At 45.8% G+C, this 18,718-nt stretch overlaps 1 protein-coding gene across 19 annotated transcripts in view; it reads right to left on the bottom strand.

Moving 5' to 3' along the window:
- The window catches only part of SMCO4 (single-pass membrane protein with coiled-coil domains 4), a 56,790-nt gene that overhangs the window by 15,146 nt on the left and 22,926 nt on the right, over positions 1–18,718 (bottom strand). The window lies entirely within an intron of this gene.

The raw sequence follows: 18,718 nt of genomic DNA, 5'->3' as shown, positions 1-18,718 counted from the left end.
AGGGGGCTCTTAACGCGGGTATGATCCGAAATAAAACAAAACAAATCAGAATTTCAATGAAAATACAACAGTGGGAGACTCATTAAGTGCTACAGCAAGGGAGGAATGACCGAATAATCACACAACGTGTATCATTACCAAAATTAGAAGTGTAGCAACTCAAAGGTAAGTCTTGATTTACTGGGCTGCCTTTTTTTTTTTTTTTTTTTTTTGGTCTTAAACGATAGACATTTCATTTACTTTTGGTTTGGTGGGTCAGCAGTTAGTGCTGGGCTCAGCCAGAGTCTTTCTTCTCGTCTCGCCTGGTTTATGCCTGTGGCTTCAGCCATCTGGTGGCGCACCTGCACTGGATGGTAGACCAGATGACTTAGTTCACACGCCAGTGGCTGGTATCAGTTGTCTGTGCTGTCTGATCTGTTTTAGCAAATGTGAAATTTTTTTCCCCTAAGATCTTAAAAGATTACCCACTATCCCCTTGACCTATTTTCCTGTTGGTTCTTAAGGTGATCATGAACTCACCCATTATAGGGCTTCAAGACTCTAGCTAGCCCTTCTAGTCCCCGCTAGGAAGGGGCACGACTGCGGTGAGGTTCAGAGAGCGGGCTGTGTGAAAGGGAGCGCTGGGGGCAGGGCTGGAGAGGAGCCAGGCTCTTCAGGGGGCCTGAAGGCCAGGTCAAGTGGGATGGGCTGTATTCAAGCAGCGTAAAGGTCAAAAGGACTGTAGTCTCATCCTATATCCCCTAAGAGATAATTACCACTCGGAGAAAGTCGAATGTTAAAATCGGGCTGCAGAGGGAAAATATGACCCAAACCAGACTAAAGCAGTCAGGTGGAAATTAAGCCGACAGCAAGCCATGACCTTTACCCTTGACAGGCTGCTTTGCCTGCTGCTGTTGGCTCATTAGCTTCACAAGTGTCCCCTGGCTTCTGGCCTTCTGGGCAGCTCAGGGGTCCAGGGGCTCATTGGAGCATCAGCTTTCACTCTGCGGGGCACGAAAGAGCGACAGGGACGCCCGCTGACCTGCAGGACAGGCTGAAGGGCAGCTCTCCTGTCCGCTCACCCCAGACCCAGCCCCCAGGAGGCCGGCGCCACGTCCTGCCAACCCATTCCAAGCAGCAGACACCTGCGCTCTACTCTCAGCCCAACCACTTCCCCTCTGGGCCTCTGTTTCCTTTCACAAAACCAAGGAGGGAGACTGGACCAGTACCTCTCAGAGGGGGGTCTGCAAACCAGTACCATCCACCACCTCTTTGCTGCTGGTTCACAACAAGAAAAGCACAAAAATTAAGAGCAGCTTGCAAGCTTTTTACAGCATTTGACATTGCTACACAGCCAAGCACACAATCAGTGGAACTGTCTTGTTGAGCAGAGCACAGACTGGTACACAATTTTCCTGCAGATGCCATAATAAATTACCCCAAACTGAGTGGCGTCAAACAACAGAAATTTATTCTCTCACAGCTCTGGGGGCAGAAGCCTGAGATCATGGTGTCAGTGGGGCCATACTCCCTCCGGAGACGCTAGGGGGAAATCTGCTCCTTGCCTTTTCCAGCTGCTGGTGGCTGCTGGCATTCCTTGGCTTGTGGCCACATCACTCCTCTCCTTCACTGCCTTCTGTGTGTGTATTAAACCTCCCTCTTCCTCTCAGTTATAAGGTGGCATTTAGGGGCCACCTCAATAATCTACAATGACCTCATCTCAAAATCCTTTTCTTAATTACATTTATAAAGTCCTTTTTTCCAAATAAGGTCACATTATTTGGACACATCTCTGGGGCTACCATAAAGCTGGTCCGGACGCTGCTGAAAGCACGTGTGACCAGCTTGTACATCGTGTGCACTGTACATTCATATCAGTTCACTACTGGAGGGAAGACTCACCACCCTGCCTTTCACTCAGCTGGGGCTCCTGCTCTTCCTCTACAGCCCAGGAGCCCGGGCTGGCCAAGGCCAGACTGCAACGTGCACCCCCAGGAAAGAAACGGAAGCTGACAGGTGGCAGGGGTGTGAGGAGCAGGTGCAGTCTGTCCCCTCAGCGTTTCCACAGGCAAGTCTCCCACCTTACCCAGCAGGTAGCGCAGGAGCTGCTCCCTCCCTCCCCCATCCTCCTGTCCCTCACACGGCTTCAGTTGTAAAGTGATTAAACTGATCTGCTTTCTGTTCAGGTGGGCTTCCCTCATTCCATCAAATGCGCAGAGTTTTCACTGTCCAGTTTGTGAACGAAAACAAAATTGTTGTATTAAAATCCTTGTGCACCTAGCACTGCCCTGCTGCTAACGTATCCTCTCCCCCAACAGCCCACCCTGTAACCTCGAAAACACTCAGGAAGTTTCCAGACTTCATAACAGGATGGAGAAGGTGCTTGGAAACTTGACAAAGCAAGGATTTCATTTCTCCTTAGAGGTTTTCTTGCCTTGCAAGAACACTCTTTGTTAAAGGAACCAGTATGTTGAGTCCCTTTGCTACATTACATTTCAGCCTTAAAGGGCAGACCGTGTCAAAATACTCGAGAATGTTGAAAATGAGAACGCTCGATGCAGGTATGGCCACAGCAAAATGGGCACTCTCATTATTCAACTACTGGAGGGGGTAGAACAGGCCCAGTCTTTCTGGAAGGCAGTGTGGCAAACTCATATCAAATGGCTGAAAACTGGACACACCCTCTCAGACTGCCGTTCCATTCTCAGAACTCTGCCCTAGGGGATGAATCTGAAATGGGGACAAAACTTCCTGCTCAAAGGTAGCCGTGCAGTGTCATACACGAGGCAGAAAAATTGGAGATAAACTTAATAGCCCACAAATGGAAATGATTAGACAAATTATGGTGGATTCATCAATAAAGTTTCATGTAGCCATTAAAATGATACTTTGCAAAGATTTTTCTAATAAAAATAACAACTACAATATCCTTACATGGACCAGGCACTGTCCTACACTTTAAGGCGCCTGACAGATACCAGCCCTCTTCATCCTGAGGTACTGACTGTTACTATCCCCACTTTACAGATCAGAAGACAGAGGCACTGAGAATTAGGACACTTGCTCAAGGTCACCTTGATAGTAAGAGTCGGCACTGGGATTTGAGCCCACCCAGTCTGGTTCCAAAGGGTTCAATCCTACGGTAGTGTGAGTGACGGCCACAAAGACATCTGGTCCTAAGCCTGGAACCTGCACGTGTTACCTTAAATAGAAAAGGCATCTCTGCAGAGGTGTTTGAAGGATGTGTTTAAGGATCTTAAGATGAAGAGATACCCTCGATTACCAGGTGGGCCCCAGATGCCATCACAAATGCTCACAAGGGAGGCTTCTCTCTCATTCTCTCTCTCACACACACATGCTCGTGTACACACACACACACTCACACACACAAGGCATGTGAAAACAGGGGCAGATATTGGAGACATGGGACCACACGCCAAGGAATGGCAGCAGCCACCAGACCCCCCCCCCCCCAGAGCCTCCAGAGGGAGCTCTGTCCTGCCGATGCTGTGCTTCTTGAGACTTCTGCCTCCAGGAACAAGTTGCTGTGGTTTCAAGCCACTCAGTTTGTAGAAATCTGCACCCACATGAAACTGATGCAAGTTCCCATGCTGTCCTGCTCTCCATGCAAGCGGAAATATTCACATGTTAAATGGGAAAAGTAGAAATCAAAATTCATACACAATGCTCTTAATTATGCATGTAAAAATGTATGCAAGTACAACAAAATGTTTTGTAGTGATTATCTTTGAATACTAGAATTATTTTCGGTAATTTTCAGCATTATGCCTTTTGATATTTTTCCAAATTTCTACAATTAATGTGAATTTCTTTTACAATGAAACAGAAAAAAAAATTTTTTTTAAATAGCAACTCATGATACTTTGGCAACTCTAACTCAATCACAAAAATTAGAGATCAAGAAAACTCCCTGAGAATGTTCTTAATTCAGTCTCAGAGCTACACGTGGAAACTCAGCTGCCCAGATGCATTCCATCCATTAAGTGACCCCACTCAACCCTCGGCCCCTCTAAGCCTATTAGTTTTCAGACTCTGGCAGGAACATGATGGCTGGAGAAGGTTCAGGCTTTGAAACAAGAGGATAATCAGAGCTGGTGAATGCTGTCCTGTCTGTCTCTCTGTCCGCAGTGGTGGGGGATGGAGCAGTAGGAGGGTTTTTTTCACACATTCCCAGAGCTCATCCAGCCCAAAGTGGTGCAGGCCACGTGCCAAGAGCCAAAAGCACTGGTTAGTAAACATGGAAATGTTTGACTTCACAGAATGAAATATCACATTGAACGCTGGCTTAATCTTCTTACCGAAGTCCTGACTTCAAGCCCATTCTGTCACAAAACCTGCCTGCCTTCTTCTGTCCAGGCAGTCAGAAGAACACAGGCCCATTTTACTGTATCAACATCACATCCTTTGATTAAACATTTTCATAGGAAGAGCGTGTTAACATTTTCCCCCAACATATGGGCGGTAATGGATCAAAACAGAAAGGAGGGTGTGCTTTGTGTTTTGTTTTGTGCGGCAGTGAAGAACAAGCAGCCGGTTCCCTCCCGCACAGGCCGGGTCAGAGGCGCAGAGCATGGAAAGCATGTATACATTTCATTCAGCCCACCCTGTACGGCGCAGCAAGTTTGGGCACTGGGGTGATGGGACTATGGTGTGGGGTTTATTCTTTAGTCTTTAAGCACATTCATTCACTCTTTGTTCAGCCAATCAACACACACAAGCACCTACTATGTGCCAGGCACTGAGAGGAGGCTGGCTCATGTTTTAAAAGATCTCATCTCCAAAACGCTGCACTCTCAGCGGATACGGCTCAGCCAACGGCCCGCATCCTTGCTGAGCTTCCCCCTCAGTCTTCTGGATCACAGGGATGCTAGCAGTGACAAAGTGTTGAGAGGACTATCTAAACAGACTCTGCAGAGCTTTGAGAAATGGAAAAAACAAAAAGCAAATGGTTCAGCGCTGTGTACAGTCAGCCCTCCGTATCTGCAGGTTAAGTACCTGCGAATTCAACCAACCACGGGTGGGAAATACTTGAAAAAAACTCACAGACACAGAAAACAAATACGGTTACCAGGGGGGAAGGGGTGGGAGAGGATAAACTGGGAGTTCGAGATTTGCAGATACTAACTACTATATATACAACAGATAAACAATAAGTTCTTACTGTACAGCACAGGGAACTATATTCAATATCTTGTAGTAACTTACGGTGAAGAATATGAAAACGAATATATGTATGTTCAGATATGATTGAAGCATTATGCTATACACCAGAAACTGACACATTGTAAACTGACTACACTTGAATAAAATATATATACATACATACAAAGAAAAAGAAAAAAGAAAAAAATTTCCAGAAAGTTCCAAAAAACAAAACTGAAATTTGCCACACACTAGCAACTATTTACATAGTATTTACATGGAATTTATAACACCTTACACAGCATTTACATTGTATTAAGTACTATAAGTAATGCAGAGATTATTTAAAGCATACGGGAGGATGTGCATAGGTTATATGCAACTACTACACTGTTTTATATAAGGAACTTGAGCATCTGCAGGTGTATGGGAGTCCTGGACCCAATCCCCCATGGATACAGAGGGGTGACGGAACCTTCCAACACAGCACTGACATGACACTTGTAATTCAGGGTTGATGATCGAGCTGATGATACTTGAATCTCCCACTTAACCATCTAATCCTCACAAATAGTGTATTAATATTTTCTCAAAGTCTGGGGATTTTTTGCTTGTCATTGTATGCCTAAATCTACCAGGGTCTAACCTTAAAAGGTATTCACTAAATATCTGAGGTATAAATTAATGCATGAATAAACATAGGTAATGAATTTTCTAATCTGTAAAAATGGAAAAGCCAGGCTACGCAGTTATTTCCTGAAGAAAATTCCAAGGATCCTAATCCTATGAGACATGCCAAACAAAGAAGGTTCACGTGTTATTCAACTGGATAAATACTACATTCTGCAGCCTCCCATCCCCCTCAAAAATTCACAATGCACATTACACAACAAAGAACACAGGAAAGCCTTCAATTAAATACCTATCTGAACAATCCCAGATCTACTTAGCCGTGGATGACCTTTCATGCTTAACACTTACTGATATCAGAGAGCCAATGTTCTAAGGAAACCCTGGAAAAATACCAACCCAAATTCTTCATTTGTTCACAAAACATTTATGAAGCCCTTAAAGACAGCCAACATGAAACAAGTTACCACTTAATAGGCATGGCCCTTGGTGCTACTGCCACCAAGATAAACAGGAAAGCTGGCTCCCAGTCTACGGTCTATCGGAGGAGACCCACGAACCACTGTTAACTTAGGTGACAGACACACACAAACACACACGCATGTATACACGTGTATGTTTGCACACTCACACACAAGAAGGGAGACGTGGTGAAGAAAAGTGTTCCGAGCAGATGGGAAGCACGAGAGTCCAGTGTGTGTGAGCAGGAGAATGAAGACAGTTTGGTCTAATCCAGTGGTTTTCAAAGTATGGTCCGAGACTCTCTAGAAAGGTGCTGTGAGGTCCAAACCACCGTCAGTGTGTGATGTCTGCACTGACGGTGCCCCTGCAAGAACCAAGGCAGCGGCAGCTGACTGTGCCAGCCACCACCGTGGCCTCCACCACCACATTTCCACAGTTTAAAAAAAAATCAATTTCACCTAAGAATGTCCTAACAAAGCAGTAAAAATTATTAATTTTAATAAAGGTTAACCTTGAATACACATCTTTTTGATACCGTGCATGACAAACCGGGAAGCGCTCATCAAGCAGGTCTGCTACGAGAGAAGTGTGGTGGCCGTCGGGAGGAAACACCACTCGTGCGACTGACCTGCAAGCTGGATTGGCCACTCTCTTCCACCCAACACCATTTGAACTTGAAAGAATGACAGAAAAACTGTATAGTTACTGAGACTTGAGTATTTTTAGAATGAATAAAGTGAGCTTGTTATTTCAAGGAAAACTGACAGTATTTGCTGCTAAAGAAAAATTTGAGCTTTCAAGCAAAACTTAAAATTTGGAAAAGCTTGCATTGGCCACTGTGAGCTTTAGGGCATCCTGATACTTAAAGGCTTTTCAGATGAGAGCAGTAGTGACATTAACAAATGTGATATTTTCCAAATGGCTCATGCATGACGTTACAGAAGGCATAAAAGATCCTTTCAAAGTGCAAGACAGACCAATAGATTTTAACATAACAATATGAAAGGTTCACTGATACATGGTCTCAGGTTCCATGCTGCAACAAACCCTTGAGAAACCACCTCTTGTCAAATTCTAATGTAGTTTCAAAGACTATCCACAATTAACTGAAAAGATTATTAAAACACTCCTCCCTTTTCTAACTACATGTCCGCGTAAGGCTGAATCTTCTACACATAGTTCAACCAACACAGCATATTGCAACAGAATGAAAGCAGAAGCATTTATGAGAATCCAGCTGTCCTCCATTAAGGCAGACATAAACGATATCTGGAAAAAAGTAAAACCATGTCACCCTTCTTATTAAATGTTTTTGCTTTGGAAATAGGTTTCTTTTGGTTATTTGTGTTATGTAATGGGTTTATTAATGCTATTTAAACTAATTTAACTAATAGTTTCAAATCTTTTCTATTTGTATTTCTAATACTGTAACAATTGCTGGATATAATCCACATAATCGACAGTTCTTTGGGGACCTCACGAGTCTTTAAGAAGTCTTAAAGGGGTCTTGAAATGAAAAGTTTGAGAACAACTGGTCATGAACAGAGGGGAGTCGTGGCAGGGGAGAAGGTGACGAGGCGGCAGGAGGGGGCCAGCAGTGGTCCCCCACACTGTGATGTGTGTTCAGAACTGATCTTACAAGAGTCGATGCAGGGGTGTTGAGCACCAAAATGATGCAGACAGATTTGTTCAGAAAGACCAAGGACACTATGAAGTTGCGCTCTGCTCCATGAACATGTGATTCTAAAAACAAGTCAATCTGATGGGAGGTTAAACTTTAGGACACTGAGGGTCCATTATTACAATCTAAAAAATGAAATACAAATTTCTACAAAAGAGCAGGAACAGAAAAGTATTAAAATTTAATGATGGAAGGGAAAGAAGCAGGGTCTTGCAAAATAGACTCGCAACCAAAAAGAATTCTGCAAAAGGAGGGAAGTCACCAGTAACAGAGCACAGGGCTTTAAAGATCTAAAGATACCAAAATCAAGACACATTTCAGACAAGTCTTAAAAAATAAAAAATAAAGCAAAGAGCAATAAACTGCAGCAGTAAAGAGGGAAAATGAATGCAGCACAGAGAAGGCAAACAGAAGCCTTTAGAAATAAAAAGTAGGGAGGAGAGGAAATCCACTCCTGTTTCCAGAGCCTGTACTCCATCCACTCATCACCTCGGGGAGGGGAGCGGAGGGAGCAGGAAGCACCTGCAGAGTGAAGACGACCCCAGGGGAGTCCACCACACAGACAACCAGACCTCCTGGGCAAGAATCTCACCCAGGAAAAGACGGATTACACCAGTCAAGAGCACAGAACACAGAGAACAGACAAAAGACAACTATTAAAACTTGTTTCCAAAGAGCTTACAGTCATTATTCTCTAAGTCAAAACAAAACCAAAAAATCTATAGGATAGTTGTAACTAAAATAAGAAGTGCCCTATAAAGAACTCAACTGGAAGAACGTGGCAGGTTTCTCAGACTCACTGGGCCTCAGTTTCCTCTCCTGCGAGAAGGGAGTCCACCACCGCCTGCACAGAGCTGGCGGGAGGAGAGGGACCCAGCGCATGCAGCTGGCAGGAGGCAGATGCTCAGTAAACAAAAGCTGGAATTACTATCACTGCAGTTAGGATTTCAGGGCCAACGTGGAGTATGGAGTTGTCACCGCACTACTTTAGGCCAGAAAGCTCCCAAGGTCAAATACCAATGTTTGAAAAATCACCAATATGCGAATTGCAAGGAGGAATTTGAATGGCTTTGGCCCAGGGCTGCACTCACTCACCAGATGAGAGAACTGCCCCTGACCTCGTGGGCCTCTTCAATCACAAAGGGCACGCCAAGCACAAGGAGGCCCAAGTAAGAAGGGAGAAAACACCAAACCACCACCTTCCTGAGCAGCCAAGACCGCTGCGCCATGTAACTTCTGTGCACAGTTTCTCTCCCCGACTGTCATGATCAGCCTCAGGATGTGGGTGGATACGCTGTCATCACCCCCACTCTCTGTCCCATGGCTGAACCGCAAAGAAGTGGTGTAGCCAGGGCCTCCATCTCTCGCTGTGGGGCCCAGGAGTCTCTCACCAGGCCACACCGCCCACCCCCTCAGGGATCAGAGGGCCCACCCTACAGATGTGCGCCCACAGCTCTTCATCTAAGCCCAACAGGAGATCCCGCCTGTCCTCACCACCCACAGCTAATGCAACACCCAAGCAAGCATTCCTTGATTGACACACCAGACACGGTCCTCGGGGCGGGGGCTGCAAGCCAGGCTCTGTGCCCCGCCCCCAGACAGACATCCAGTGGACAAGGAACTATTTCTTGGTGGGTGTAGGAAGTGGTGGGAACTTGCTTTCCAGGGTACTGCGGGGACAGGTCACAGAGGGCCTGAGTCTGAGAGGTCTGGGAGCACAGGCAGAGGCCCCAGGGGGTCTCGGAAACTGAGAGATGGGAAGATGCCAGCAGGGCTAGGCTGCACAGGCCTTGTGAGCACACAGATCACACACCCTCCTAAAAGCGGGGGGGCCCTTCTACAGAGGACCAGCAGCAGCCAATCCACATCCTAAGTATTGTGGCTGCAGCTCAGAGCCCTGGAGCGGGTAAGAGTGATGGTACGTACAGTCAAACAGAAACCTTCCAACTTTTATTTTTAGCGCAACTTGCAGAATGAGGAAGACTTTACTTTGCAACCCAGTACATGTCCACATGCGAGCGTGCACACGTGCACACACACACGCAAACACATGCTGTCCTGAGAGGCAAGCTACCAGCCTGACATTCTCTGTGACCCGGGCCAGTTTCTCAACTTCCCTGAGCCTCAGCTCCCCTGGGCGGCAGGGATGATGATGACGATGCTGGGACATCAGCTGCTGTGGGGGGAGGTCAGTCAATGTTTGCAGAGCCCTTCACAACGTTAACCTTTCTCTGTTCATTACACACAAATGCAACTTTCACCAAATAAAACTCAACCTTACTATGTGCGCTCCACCATCATGCTCTCCATTCCACTTCTTTTTTCTTTTTAGTGTTTAAATGCTGGCAAAGACTCCCTAAATGAATTTCAGAACCCAGTCACCTGGGTCATGACCTCCAGTTGGAGACGATGGCTTGGACTTGGGTGATGGCAACAGAGGAGAAAGAACAGACAGGACTCAGTGAAGGATGAGTTACGGGCGGGGGGGGGGTGTCAGGTGACTCTCGGGCCTCTGGGTTGGGGATGGTGCTATTTCTGAGATGGGGAACCTGGTGGGGAGGGAGGAGCAGGTGTACATCTGTGGGAGGAGAGGGTGCAATCAGACTCTTCTGTCTAGACTTCCTGCCTGGAGGAGGATTTGGGTGAGGTGACAAAGGAACTTGCACATAAACACTTTTCACCAAGCAGGGAACCATGTAGAGAGATCTCACATCAGAACTGTAGCTACTGATAAAGAATGCGTTTTTCCAGACTGTGCTGAGGCAGTGGGCAGCCTTTGCGGACCCAGCCCAGCAGTGAGTGACGGATGGCAGACCAGGGGACTTGGAGCTCCCGCCAAATGTCTTTCCTTATCTGACCAACAGAAAGCACTAATCACATTTAATTAGAACCCATCTGCCCATCTGTTTCCTCTACTAAGTGAGCTGCTTCAGGGCAGGGACCACCCTGGCTCATCCATTTCCCTAGCGCCCTGCCCTGCCTGCCACCTCCAGAAGGTGCTCGGTCAATGATTCAACATGATAAAACTCCCCAAAAGGCCACTTACAGTTCAGGAAACTAAAGTAAGGCAGAGCAATTGGGATTGGGGGGCTGCAGAATCCACCAGGAGAATTCTGGTCATTCAGGGGTTGTGGGTCAACAAAAGACCAACTGTTCACAGAGAAAATGAATCTGCAAAAACATTAAAACCCTGGAATGAGTGATGGGTGTGGACCTTCATCATAATGATCAGAAACACTCAGCAGGTCTGGGATAGAATCAAGAAGACAAAGGAAAAAATGAAACAGGAAAAATGAGGCATAACGGGTGCACATCATTTGGCCTCTCCGAAAGATCATCCTGGATGTTCACTTCTTTACATCACTTCCCTCACTATATTCTTCCATCAGCTCGAGGCCTTCTCTGGGATGCCTCGTCACTTCCAGCCCTCTGCCATCCTCCAAAGCCCAGCTCCTCGCAGGTCACCTGTTTTTCCTATATGTACATGACCCGTTCCCCCAACAGACAGGACGGTGTCACACACCTTCTTATGCATCCACCCCGGCCCCTTACACAGATAAGCCACCCAACAGTAGGTGATTCACTGATTTTTTTGTACTGATTAATGGATTTTGGCATTAAGTACCAAATTCATATTCATATTTTCTAGTCTCACCCCCTTTCATTGCAACTGTTACTAAAGCTGTCATTTTTAATAGCAACAGTGGTATTTATTAAGTACCTACCACATATGATGCACAACTAAGGAACTTAAATATAGCTTCTTCATCTTCATCCTCAATCTGCAGGGTTGGGATTATTATTTCCATTTTACAGATGGTAAGATTGAGGCCCAAAGACAACATAGTTTACTAAGTGGCAACACTGATAGTCAAACCCAAGGCTACTTAGCTCCAAAGCCAAATAAATGTGCAATCACTCTAAAATTTTAGCAATATTCTCCCTGGCTCAGAGGCAGGAGAGCAGCCCATCTGATATGGAGTCCACACTCAGTACTCATCAAGACGTAAGTAGGGCCCAACTCAGAGAAAGCTTTTTTAAGGCTTGAGAAGGCCATAACTTATCAAGACCCAGTCATTCATTTCCTGTAAATACATAAGTCAAGTCAAGCTTACTCTAACTCTGTGACTTGAAAAAAATGGAACATGCTAACACAGCATCATTTGTTTCTGAAATAATGTTTAATTTAATCTAAGAAACCGACAATGTGCAGAATCAATTCATTAGTGTCGGGTAATTAATAAAATAATCATGAACTTGTAACAGCCCCCATCCCCTATGTTACAGTGCCCCCAACGCTCTCACGTACGTTATTTCATTTGATCGTCTCAGTAGCTGTGAGGCGATTATTGTTACCCTACTGCGCACAGGAGGGAAAAAAACACGACTAAGAGAAGTTCAGGGAGTGGCTGAAGGTCACAATGCCTGTTACTCAAGACCTTGTCATAAGGACAAAAGAACACCTCCCAGCAGCGAGCGCAGGAACAAGAGAGACCTCACGGTAACGAAGGGCCACCGGGGACTCCCAGGGGACCACACCCCTCTCCCGGCTTCTCTGACTGCAGCTTCCTCCCACCCGCGGGCAGGCCAGCCTTCTCCTCCAGACAGGAACCCAAGGCCACCAGAGTTCCAGACCCCACTTTCCAGCTTCACCACCTCCGAGGAAAAGGTTCTTGGGCTTCAAGTTCAAAACTTCAGGGAGATGCGCTTGAAACGGTGTCAGCCCCGCCTCCCTCCTCCCCAGCCCTATACTGGGTGGTGGGCTGGTGGCAACGGACGGCAGCGCCCCAAAGACATCTCTCCATCAAATCCTCTCTCCTCTTCACAGGCTGAACCCCCTCCCCTGAATTTCTGTCATCTAGCTGAGAGGTCCAAAAGTGGTAAAGCTGGCTTTATGCTTTTCTTTTGCAGTTTCCACATAGCAGGCTGCCTTGTGTCCCCTTTGATACAGAATATCTCTGCACTGGCGGCTTGTAGAAACAGAGGCAGGGAAAAGCCCCGCTTTAACATCTTATCGCATGCCTGCAATATTGCCTCTGAGATACCTAGAGCCTCATAATAAATCCTTCCCTTTTACTATTGGGGGGAAAAAATGAGTCAGGGAGAGAGCCCTGACTGGCCCAGTCAGGTCACGCATCCACCTACACACACAGTCAGGAACCACACATGGCAGGTCCCAAGCATGAGAAGGACTTCCCCAGAGAAGTGTTGGGGGAACTAGTTCCAAATGAAGGAAGAAGGCTTATTGAAGGCAGATTAAACAATAAAAATAGGTAGAAACCCTGCGCACACAACCCCTAAGCCACTACTCCTCAGACCCCAAGTCCAGCGACCTTGCTCGTTCCACACCACGGCTGACACTACGTGGGCGCTAGGCTGTGCGGCAACCACAGTAAAGGACGGCCAGGCCATGACATGGTGCTAACTGCGCTGCAAAGATGCTCAGTGCAAACAGAATCAGAGAAGGGAGAGAGCTCGAGTTATATCCTAACATGAGAGATCTCCACGCCACAGTTTTGTGCTGGGAAGAAACAGAAACTGTACTTCTCCACCCATGACAGTCAGACTCGCCTCCCTGCCTCCCCTCTGCCCCCTTACGGCTGAGGGAAGGGAGCTTCTTCTCCGGTCCACGTCTTCCGAGTCCTCTACTCTGCTGGCAGGTTCATCCCGGCCTAGGCGATGGTAAAGTTCCTTCTTTTGAGGAAGAAGGCAGGAATCAGAAACCCAAAACCGAGGCGACAAAGAGGAACCCAGGAGCCCGATTCCGTGCACAGACTGAAGCGCTAACACAGGAGGCAGGCACACCCGCTGTGCGCACAGCGCTCGCCCGAGAGCAAGGGAGGAAGCAGGCAGGAGGCGCGGGCCCCCACAGTCCTCTCGGGGGCTTCTTCCTCTTTAATGTAACCCAGCACTTCTGTCGCCCTCACCACCTGCCAGCCACTGTTCTCAGTGCTCCACACACATTCTCTGCTGTCGCAGCTCTGCCGGCTGCACGTGGTTATGGTGACATCTGAAAGGAATCTAAGGAACGGGAGTTTGGGATCCTTTCCTAAGATCACCCCCATTTCTCTAGTTCCAGCAGTTGGTTTCTCTCCCCGAGCCCAGGGCGTGCTCTCCTTCTGTGGACCAGAGATACAGGTTAATGTTCATGAAGCACTCACAGTGTGCCAGGCTCTTTCCTCCATTATCTCACCTGATGCTCACAGCAAGCCCTCTTTACAGAAGAGGGAACAGGCTGAGAGGGAAGGGGACAGCTCTCTGGACTAGTCCCTGCCAGTGACTGGCTGTGCCGAGTGGCGAGGCCAGATCCCAGCCCCGGGAAGGGGGCTGCACAGTCCTCGCTGCACCCTCATTATAGAGCCTCGCTGGAGGCCATCTCTTGTGCGCTGCCCCTGGAAAAGCCACCCCTGGCAAGAGCACGTATGGGCTGCCCCTTCAAGAAACTTTACTGGGGAGGGTACAGCTCAGCGGTACAGTGCATACTTAGCATGCACAAGGTCCTGGGTTCAATCCCCAGTGCTTCCATTTAAAAAAAAAAAAAAATAATAAATAAACCTAATTACCCCCAAAAACATAGTCAATTAAAAAAAAAGAAACTTTTTAATTGAGGTAAAATTCATATAACATAAATTAACCACTGTGAGGTGTTCAATTCAGTGGCCTTTAGGCCCTTCACAATGTTGTACAACCACCGCCTCTCTCTAGTTCCAAAACATTTATCACCCCAAAAGAATACTTGTACCATTAAGCGGTCAGTCCCCATGCCCACCCCCACCCCCAGCCCCTGGCCACTACCTAGCTCCCTTCTGTCTCTATGGACTTACCTACTCCGGATAGTTCATATAAATAGGATCCTACAACACGTGGCCTTTTGTGGCTTCCTTCATCCATGGCAAAAAGTTTTCAAAGTTTATCCGTGTTGTGGTACATATCTGTACTCCATTCCTTTTTTTTTATGGCTGAGTAACATTCCATTGTGTGGATATACCACATTTTGCTTATCTGTCCTCCTGCTACGGACATTTGTATAAAGATTTGAATCTCTGTTTCCAATTCTTTCACACATATACTTGGGGTGGAATTGCGGGGTCCTGCAATAATGTTTAAACATTACCATGCACTTAACTTTTTGTTTAACTTTTTGAGGAACTCTTTAAAATATTTTGAAAATAGGAAATACTACAAAGAAAAGCCAAAAGGAAACTGAAAGCAAAATGCAAAATCTCAGTGAGATCAAAGAAATTTAAAAAAATCTTTTTCTAGTCCCACATTTCCTTTCAATTAGTTCAAATATGGGCAGAAGGAATCCAAACAGTACACTTCTTTCTAAAAGGCCAAGAACACTGGGAAGAGAAAGTTAAGATGTGCAATCCTACCAAATAATTAACAAAGGTTGCTGTGTCTCCACAATATTTTTAACAACAAAATCACATTTAAGACAAGGATCCACTCAAAGCCACAAGGCTGGCTCTGAGAGTTTTAAACCAAAGAAAGGAGTTGAGAGGACCCAGCACAGGCCCTAAACTGGGAAGGCTTTCTGTTACCAAGGACGACTGGATTCTCTGCTCTGGCTCTCATTTTTAGTAAAACCACTTTTCTCCTTGGAAAGACAAAAACAAAAAACAAAACAAACAAACAAAAACCCTAGCACTCTTTAAAAAATAACCTTGCCACATCATTTGTCATCATAGAAATGCAAATTAAAATGAGATTCTACTACACACCTATTAAAATGGCCAAAATCCGGAACACTGATAATAGCACCAAAGGCTAGTGAGGATGTGGAGCAACAGGAACTCTCATCCATTGCTGACGGGAATGCAAAATAGTCTTGCATTGCATTGGAAGACAGAAGACGGTTTCTTATGGAACTAAGCATACTCTTGCCATCAATCCAGCAATCACACTCCTCGGCGCTCATCCAAAAGATGTGAAAAGTTATGTCCATGCAATATGTGCACTTGGATGTTTATAGCAGCTTTATTCGTAACTGCCAGAACTTGGTATCAACCAAGATATCCCTCAGTAGGTGAATGGATAAACCGTGGGACATCCAGACAATGGCATATTTATTCAGCTCTAAAAAAGCAATGAGCCATCAAGCCATGAAAAGACATGGAGGAGCCTTAAACGTGTATTACTAACTGACAGAAGTCAATCTGAGAAGGCTACATGCTGTATGATTCCAACTCTACAACACTGTGGAAAAGGCAAAACTATGGCAAAAGATCAGTGGTTGCCAGGGGTAAATGGGGCAAGAAGGATGAGCAGGCAGAGCACAGACGACTTTTAGGGCAGTGCAACCACTCTGCATGATACCATAACGATGGATACGTGTCATTACATATTTGTCCAAACCCACGGAACCTTCAGCATCAAGAGCAGACCCTAAGGTAAACCACAGACTCTGGGTAATTATGGTGTGACAAGGCAGGTTCGTCAGCTGTAACAACCGTATGACTCTGCCGGGGGTGCTGATGGGTAACGGTGGAGGTCGTGCACGTGGGCAGGGGGAACAGGGCAAATCTCTGTACCTTCTGCTCAATACGGCTGTGAGCCTAAAACTGCTCTGAAAAAATAAAGTCTTAATTAAAAAAAATTATGTTCCATCCTTAAAATAATACTTCTAATCCGCTCTAAACCATGAGCACAACTATAAGAAAGACTTGCTAGAAACTCAGTCCGGGACCAAGAAGAGTGAAGGGCGCGTGAGAAGCAGCGCAGGGCGCTCACGTACCCTCTCTCTGCACCTGGTCTTTTAGTAGCTTTTATGAGGCTGATAATCACCCATGATTTGAACTGGGAGGACAGTGGCAAGGTGGGAATGCGGAGGGACTTCACCAAAAGAGGACCCGTTGACACCTTTAAATTAAGTCAAGAAGGAAATAACTCCCTGAAGGGCACAGTAGGCTAGCTACAAATGACAAAACTGACTCCTCTGATACAGGCAAGACACCGACATGGCAGGGGCGGCTGGCAAATCAGCAAACAGGCAGGCGTGCTGGCAGCATCCACCGGGCAGGTGTTCAATTAGGCAGGAAGTGGGCTGATGACAACTCAATTAATTCTCTGTGCACGTCTGTCCCAGAGAACACACAGATACACCTGAAACACCTGCGGCAAGCCAGAGACTAACTCCACAGCCTGACTTTTGGCAAAAGCAGGATCTAGCAAAGACAAACGTGCAAAAAGATAAAATTACACCCAGATTAGCTCTAGTAAGCCCTTTAAAGTTCAATCTAAAACCAAGGCCAGGAAAGAAACAAAGAGGGAAGGTAGCTTATTATGGATCAGAAAAGTTATTCCTTTCTTGTGAGCAGCTCTCCCTGGTCAGCCCCGGATACAGGCAGCCCTGGTGCTTGGATTGGGAACATGATAAAGACAAACACAGAATGATTTAAAAACCATTGGCAAAGTAATGGAATCACACTTATTTGCAACATCCCTTCTGTGTGAGACTCTGCCAAGCCGTGCCTTAACTCCAGCCCACCAGGTATACCTATGGTCTGAATACACTGGAAAGAATACAGAAAAGCATGAGGAATCATTTGGCAGAAGCTAGGGGAAGGGAAATACACTGAGAATACAAAATCAAAGAAAGAAAAACAAAGGTTATCAGTTCCAACACCTGGCAGAGCGCTACAGGTCTGAACAGTGAGTGGGATCTCACTCTCCTGGCCGCCAGCATCACATCGCTTGGGCTGGAGAAGAAACAACACTCGGCATACAAAGCATTCGAGCTAGAAGGAGTATGGAGCATCCGCACCACTCCCTTCTTTTAGAGAAAATAATACTGAGGTTCAGAGAAGTTCAGCCACATACCCAGGACCAGACGTTAACAATGGCAAAGCCAAGTCTACAATCCTGGTCTCCTGGAAGGTATTCCACTAACAATACTGATGATGAGGAGGAGGAGGACGAGGACAGCACCCACGTATTCAAGAGTTTATGAGCAGACATTACCATGAGGGCTTTACATATATTATCCCATGCAATCCTCAATCCACTATTACTACCCATTTCACAGATGGGGTATGGAGAGGTTAAGCTACTTGCCCAAAGTCACACAGCTTATTAGAAGCACAGGCAGATTTCTGACAACATGGATAAACCGGGAAGGCATTACACTAAGTGAAATAAGCCTAACACAGAAAAACAAACGTTGTATGATCTCACTTACATGTGGAATCTAAAAAAAGTCAAACTCAGAACAGAATGATGGCTGCTGGGGGAGGAAGATGGGAAAATGAGGGTCAAAGAGTACAGATTTTCAGTTATAAGATGAATATGTTCTAGGATGTAATGTACAACATGGTGACTATAGTTAATAATACTCTATGTCTGAAATGTGCTACCAGAGTAGATCTTAAGTGTTCTCATCACACATACAAAAAAGTGGTGACTGTGGGGTGATGGATGCGTTAAAAAACTTGACTGTGATCATCATTTCATAATGCAGATGTATATCAAATCATCCTGTATTCCTTAAATACATACAATTTTTATTTGTTAATTATGCCTCAATAAAGCTGGGAAAAAATAAATAAGAGTTAAAAAAAAAAAAAAAAAAAGGACCACAGGCAGTAAGGGATCCTAGGTTTCCTAGCTAAAATCTGTGTTCTTAGCCCTTATACTTGTCTGCTTCCAAACAAGGAAGAAAGCCACATTTTCAACTAAAGTTTACACCAGGAACTTTCTATCACTGGGTAATTTTTAGTGTCTACCACCTTTCCCGCCAAGAGAAAAAACCAATCAGCACTATGGGATATAAAGAACAAAAATATTTTAACTTTGGGGAGAAAG

The sequence above is a fragment of the Camelus ferus genome, chromosome 10, assembly GCF_009834535.1.
Source record: "Camelus ferus isolate YT-003-E chromosome 10, BCGSAC_Cfer_1.0, whole genome shotgun sequence".
Classification (NCBI taxonomy): domain Eukaryota; kingdom Metazoa; phylum Chordata; class Mammalia; order Artiodactyla; family Camelidae; genus Camelus; species Camelus ferus.
Note: the sequence above shows the minus strand (reverse complement) of the source record. Positions and strands in the feature narration are given on the sequence as shown.